Source organism: Lactuca virosa, chromosome 8 (genome assembly GCF_052849685.1).
Source record: "Lactuca virosa cultivar CGN04683 chromosome 8, Lactuca_virosa_CGN04683_v6, whole genome shotgun sequence".
Taxonomy (NCBI): domain Eukaryota; kingdom Viridiplantae; phylum Streptophyta; class Magnoliopsida; order Asterales; family Asteraceae; genus Lactuca; species Lactuca virosa.
Window position 1 is genome coordinate 364,053,068 of NC_136433.1, and position 7,560 is coordinate 364,060,627.

Here is a 7,560-nt window from a genome sequence, read left to right on the forward strand (position 1 = left end):
CTTGATCTCTTTGGGTGTCTTAATGGATAAAGTTGGAAACTTATCCATTTAGACCATATTTTGGACCAAATTTTAGCTTTGGAGCTCTTGGAATCAAGGAAAGCAGGTTAATTCATTAAGTTGTTGGAAACCCAATGCCCACGACGTGGCCATAGGTCGTCACGGGCGTGGCGACTGAGAATTGTCTGTATGTTTGGTTGGGTAAAGGCCACGACCAGGCCAAGGAAGGCCAGGACGTGGCGGTCAGCTAAAGTAAACTATGGTCGTTGACTTTTGGCATGGGTTGACTTTTTGGTCAATCTTTATTTTGAGAAGGTAGACTTAGGATTTTCCTTGCGTGGATTGTTAGGAGGTGTTTTGCACCCATCTTTTAGCGGTAAGAGTTGTTGGTTGTGATCGGTGCGGCGTTACGCGATGTATTAGTCAACATCGTGATTTCGGTGAGTCTTCCTCACTATACTTGTGGGTCGAAGGCACCAAGGTCGGGGTAATGGATTGATATCCTGTTAGATACTGACTGATGATATGTGGAGTATGTGATAGACCTGTATGATTATCTGATAGTTGTTGATATGTGTTAGATTGGTAGGTCTGTAGGACTACCTGTGATTATTGGTTGTATAATTATATGTTTGTTGAATATATGTTATATGTTATATGTCGACATAATATGGTTGAGACTGTAGTGCTTCGTGCGGGCAGTCAACATACCTAGGGCAATCCAACCGGGAGGTTGTGAGCCAGGGTAATCCAACCAGGAGGTTGTGGACCCAGTACATTATGCAGGGCAATCCAACCAGGAGGTTGTGGGCTAGGGTAATCCAACCAGTAGATTGTGGACCCAGTATACAATATTCAGGGTAATCCAACCGGGAGTTTGTGGTCCAGGGTAATCCAACCAGAAGGTTGTTGTGACAACCCAAACCTTTTTCAGTCAACGAAAGTCAAATCCCGTTAAATAAAATTTCGGATTTTATTTATTTTGTCAATTCTGTCAAGCTTGTAAGGGTTAAAAACAACTTAGATCATATAAATTAAATTTATATAAGTGTCGGGTCTAAAATCGTGCGAAAAATTAAGTTTTTCTTCGAAAATCAGCCAAGTCTCGTGCATTCCGGTGTTTACGGCCGTAAACCGTTCATGGCCTGGGGACCCCACCTCCGACCGTGAACCCATCCTATATATATATATATATATATATATATATATATATATATATATATATATATATATATATATATATATATATATATATATATATATATATATATATATATAGATATATATATACCGTCATTTCTTCAATGCTGGCCGAAATCCCAAGAACACCAAAAACATCAAACATTGGAACTTGTTTACTTTCTCTCTCTAAAACCCAACAACCGAAAACTCGAGATTTCTATCATCTAACCTCCGAAAATCATCCAATCCACCTTGGAACTTGTTTTGGAGCATCAAACATTCACCATTTCATCAAATCAAGCACTCTTCATGTAATGCCCGTGTTTCTAGGCTAGACATTAATATTGATGTGATAGTCTAGGTTAACCTTTGTAACTCATTTTGAAGAAATGAAAAGGAATTATGTGAATATTATGTGAATTATGTGTTTTATGCTTAATTACTAGGATTTAATTAATTAAGAATAAAAATGAGCGTCGAAAATAAATATTAGATAAAGCCGATATCTATTAAGAAAGTTGTAGTGGTCGTGACAAGGATTACAGATATATAAAGAATACCGAAATCCGAGTTATAACGAAGAAGTTATGACCTGTGGAAGTTTCACGACAAAACCGGCACGGTGCCGAATGACGTAAAAAGTGAGTTTTTGGTAAACTACTTTTTAAGGCTTAGTGATCTAAACGAAAGTCGTAGTGTTCGTTAAACCGAGAGTATGTATAAAAAGAACGCCCAAATCTGACTTCGTATGAGGAAGTTATGATTTTTCATAGTTTCAGCTTAGCAGTAGACAGCTAAAAACTCGAATTTTAGATCGAGTGGTTTTTAGCCGATACAACCTAAACGAGAATCGAAGGTCTCATCAATAGTAGCACAACGGTAAAAAGAGAGTCGAAAACGGATGTCGGATGAAGAAGTTATGAATTTTTAACGGATTTCCTGTCCCGGTCTGTTAAAAATAATAATATAAAAATTAAAATCAAAATTAGCCGACGAAGTCTAAACGAAAGTTGTAGAGGGTAATTTTACCTATGCGTGCATTCAAAGAACATAAAAAACGGAGCTCGTATGCGAAAGTTATGGATTTTAGAAGTTTTTGCACAAAAATCGAGAAAAAATGTCAAATCTGAGAAATTTCGCATAGGTGGACTTCGGCCACGTCACCTTCGCTGCATGTATGCCACGTGTCTGAAATCTGCTGAGTCATCCGAGACGTGTGGCCTGCCCTCACATCCTAAGCCGCGGTCCAATGGGTGTCCGACGCGTGCCCCTTTCTCGCGTGTCCGAGCCTCGCATGGAGTGCCACGTCCGAAGCCTCGGACCCTAGACCTCGGTCCACTTAGAAGCTGCCAGCAGGACCCTCGCATGCGCAACCCACGTGACCTCGCTCCGGATCTGCTGACGCGTGGAGGCTTCTCAGCCCTTGGATCAAGAGCTTCGCCCCTCTAAATAGGAGGGTGCGAGACCTCCCGGGGATACTTTGAAAGCTTGTTATTTTTATCCCCTTTTTCAATATTTCTTTCATTCCAACTTCCCCCAAAGCCCCGGTATTATACCAAACACCCGAAACACGTCCCGAAGTGCCCGAGAAGCCCGATAAATTTATCTTTTCGGTTTTGAAGCCCGACCCTCGCAGAGCCCGGTTTCTCATTAAAACTACCGGTTTAATTAGAAACGATCGTTTTAGGAAACGAAGTGCTGCCCGATTATCAGTAAATCAAGTGAGTGTGTAGTCACCTTCATCTTACACCTAGATATGAAGTATTTTCTATAAAATACGTGCTATGTGTAATTATATTAATTGTTTAATTGAGGTGACTGTTGAATAGATGTTTTATACAAGTTTTAAACTGTATATGTATTTTTATCTACAAATATGTTGGGTAAAACATGGGTAGATAGTTGATGTGTGATGAAATAAAACGATGAGAGGCCTCGATGTGATAGTGATCCAGTCATCTAGCGGAGTATGGATGACGACCACGGACCTTTCTAGACAGTCCAGTGGAACGCTGGCAGGCTCGCAACCTGTAGGTGTTAATGAGCTTGGGTGTTCATTTGTTGTACTCCATCCCCCACATGGTTGCCTTATTTGACATAAATTGCTAGGAAACCCCCAAAGCAGTGTTGTCGTCCCGATGATATTCTTTAGGTTAGATCCCTTGTGATAAGTGTTTAGGGATGTAAAGTGAGGATAACGGGAATGGGTAATCAGGGTTATTGTTGATTGATGAACTTAATAAGTTTATTATTATTGTGGGTTGAAAACCCTATATGCTCACCAGACTCCCAAGCCTGACCCACTCAGCTTTTTATGTTACAGGTAGTGGACCCCGAGCATAGTCGGAGGATGATGAGAGATTTTTGGATTATATGCCAGTAGTTGTATATAACTGTTGAAAGGCTTATAATGTCTTGTTTATGCTTTTGATCTGTATCGGAACATGACATCCCGAGGTTTTGACATGAAATGAAATTATATATTTATTGAAGAAAGGTTTTGACAAACTTTTATCATGTTTTGTTTTGGGGACCAATTCCGCAACATCTTTTAAAAAGATTTCTGTAACTTTATTCTAAAAAGCATAAATTAAATCGGTCTTTTCTGGCCGAGAAATTAGGGGATGTCACAGTTGGTATCAGAGCATTAGTTTAAGCGAACTAAGAAATTGTAGGATTTCTAGACTTGAACTTAGAATGCTAAGTGATGATTGTGAGGTGAGTGTCTACCATATTTTAGACACGAGCACTAGTTTATTTTAGGAAAGTTGCCTAAAATGCTTTTATGTGCTAAATGTTATATGTTTGCCATATATGCCATTATTTGTTCGGATCTATGGTCTGTTGCCGACCGGATCTGGAAACCTTATGTGTGTAGGATTCTAAGCGTACGATTACGATATTAGAACTAACATGTAAACGTTTCGGAGTGATAAGGGAATTTAAATACCTATCGAGGATAAAGTCCTAAATTTGCCTTATTCGGTATATAGATTATAATGGCAAGAACTCGCAGTGGAGTTGTAAATGCAAACGGAAACAGGAATCAACAACCTCAACCCCAAGTAGTTGAGCAAGTACCTGTTGTAGGAGCTGCACCTGAGCCAATGACGATGACTGGGGTACAAGCAATGATGCAGACGATGTTAGATCGCCAAATAGAGGAGACCAGGCGATTACTACAACAGAATAGGGAAGAAACTACGATACCTGTTGAACAGCCCAAATTGAATGAAGGCTAATCAGTAGGAGGGAACTATAGTGGGACTCTTGGTCAAGCCAACCCACCGATAGTTAGACAAAACAAACAGGATGGAGGAGTTGATGGACGTGGGTGCAAATACAAAGATTTCATGGCATCCAAACCACTGTGTCTATCTGGAAGTCCGACACCGGTGGAAGTCATGAATTGGATCTCCGAAATGGAGACGATGTTTGAAAGTTGTGAGTGCAGCAACAAACAGAAGACCGCACTTGCAATTCCTCTGTTAAAATCTGGTGTATTGAGCTGGTGGAAGTTACTAGCTGATTCGATGCCCAAGGGAGAAGCTAGCAAGATGTCTTGGGAAGACTTTGTGGTACAACTGAAATTGCAATACTGCTTTGAGCAGGATCTTCTGGAAATCAACAATGAGTTCCAGAATTTGAAGAAGGGAAAGATGAGCGTTACTGAATACGCTGCTAGTTTTACTGAAAAGATGAAGCTTGTTCCTTACCTAGTTCCAACTGAACTCTCTAAGGTGAACAAGTTTGCCCTCGGATTACCAGCGGACTTTGGTCTGATGGTCAAGCAAGCAACCACTTTGAAAGCCGCCATCTGGGCTGCTAAGAATGTTGAGACTCAGATCAGAGAGAAGGGTATGGAGAGGGCAGAAGTTGGCGAAAAGAGAAAGTTTGAAGGAACTTCAGGTTCCAACAAGAAAAGTAAATTTTCAAAGTCTAAGAAGTTTGGAGGAGGAGAAGGCGAAGTGAAATGGTGTGAGAAGTGCAAGAAAAAACACTCTGGGAAATGTAGTGAGGGGGTGACTTGCTAAAAATGTTGAAAGACTGGGCATTATGCCAACGAGTGTCCGTCCAACAAGAGGGTATGCTTTACATGTAACGAAGAAGGGCACGTTTCGAAAGACTGTCCGAAGAAGAAGGATGCAGCAAAACCCAATCTTCCACCAAAGCCGAAGGCGAGAGCCTTTCAGATGACACTTGAAGCTGCGAAAGAAGAAGCCGATGTCGCTTCAGGTACCTTTCTCGTAAACGAATTGCCTGCCCAAATTTTGTTTGATTCTGGAGCCAATTACTCCTTTATTTCGCATGAATTTGGTAGAAAACTAGCTTTGCCTGTTGTAGACTAGTTAACGCTTTATTAGTCGAGATTGCCAGTGACAAGTTTGTACCTGTTATCCATCGTATGAAAAACATCCTCATTGACTTGAATGGGAATAAATTCCACGAGGAATTATTACCTATCGAGTTAAATGGTTTCGACATAGTTTTAGGAATGTATTGACTTAGCGCCAATGATGCCGAAATATTGTGTAGGCAGAAGATAGTAAAAGTAAACCCGCCAGGGAAAGAGTCGTTTATGGTGTATGGAGACAAACGCAGAGTAAACTCTGGAATCATTTCCCTAATGAAAGCCAGAAAGTGTTTGGCCAAGGGATGTACATCATATCTAGCGTTCGTGATCGATGCTAAGAAGGAAAAGAAGGAGGTGCAGAATATTCCGGTGGTGTGTGATTATCCGGAAGTCTTTCCCGAAGATCTTTCCGGATTGCCCCCTGATCGACAAGTAGAATTCCGTATCGACTTGTTACCAGGAACGACGCCGATAGCAAAAGCACCGTATCGATTAGCACCAACAAAGATGAAAGAACTTATGACACAACTCCAGGAATTATTGGACAAATTTTTCATTCGACCTAGTTCATCACCCTGGGGAGCCCCGGTGTTATTTGTAAAGAAGAAAGACGGGAGCATGAGAATGTGCATCGATTACAGAGAGCTGAATAAAGCGACAATAAAGAACAAGTACCCGTTGCCGAGGATCGATGACCTGTTCGATCAGTTGCAAGGTTCGAGCTATTTTTCGAAGACCGATCTTAGGTCAGGATACCATCAACTAAAGGTGAGAGAGCAGGATATCGAAAAGACTGCGTTCAGAACAAGATATGGACACTATGAATTTTTGGTTATGTCGTTCGGACTAACCAATGCCCCAACAGCTTTCATGGATTTGATGAACAGGGTTTGTAAATCATACATTGATAAATCCATGATAGTATTCATAGATGATATCTTGATTTATTCGAAAAGCAAGCAGGAGCATGACAAGCATCTACGTGAAGTGCTAGAAGTTCTGAAAAAGGAGAAGCTGTATGCAAAGTTCTCCAAATGTGAATTTTGGATTCAAGAAGTCCAATTTTTAGGTCATGTGGTTAACCAAGAAGGAATAATGGTTGGCCCAGCAAAGATTGAAGCTGTGATGAAGTGGGAACAACCAAAAAGTCCTACGGAGATTCGAAGCTTTTTAGGATTAGCCGGATATTATCGCCGATTTATCCAAGGCTTTTCTTCGATCGCTACTCCATTAACAGCTTTGACCCACAATGGAGCTACTTATGCTTGGAATGAAAAGCATAAGGAATCCTTTGAAAAGTTAAAGAAGAGATTGTGTGAAGCACCGATTCTTTCGTTACCTGAAGGAGTTGATGACTTCGCAGTTTATAGTGATGCCTCTGGAGTTGGGTTAGGATGTGTTCTAACCCAAAGGTATAAAGTGATAGCGTATGCATCGAGGCAATTGAAAGAGCATGAAAATAACTACCCCACTCATGATCTGGAGTTGGCAGCGGTAGTATTCGCCTTAAAGATATGGAGGCATTATCTTTATGGTACTAAATGCAAACTTTTCACTGATCATAAGAGTCTTCAATATCTCTTTAATCAGAAGGAATTGAACATGAGGCAACGGCGCTGGCTAGAGTTACTCAAGGACTACGACTGTGAGATACTTTACCACCCTGGTAAAGCAAATGTTGTTGTTGATGCTCTCAGTGGGAAGGTAAATCTTGAAAATAAAAGGCCAAGAGCGTTGAGACTTGAAGTTGTTTCGACAATTGTGGAAAGTATGAAGAAAGCTCAAGAGGAAGCCTTAGAGAAAAATGACCGAAAGGAGAAACGTTTGGGAAAAACGCTAGTGTTTGATACAAACGGTCAAGGATTGAAGTTATTCAAAGATAGGATTTGGGTACCTAAGACGGGAGGAGTAAGAGATCTTCTGATGGAAGAAGCTCACAAGACCATGTACTCGATTCATCCCGGCAGTACAAAAATGTATAGGGATCTAAAACCCTATTATTGGTGGCCGACGATGAAGCTCGA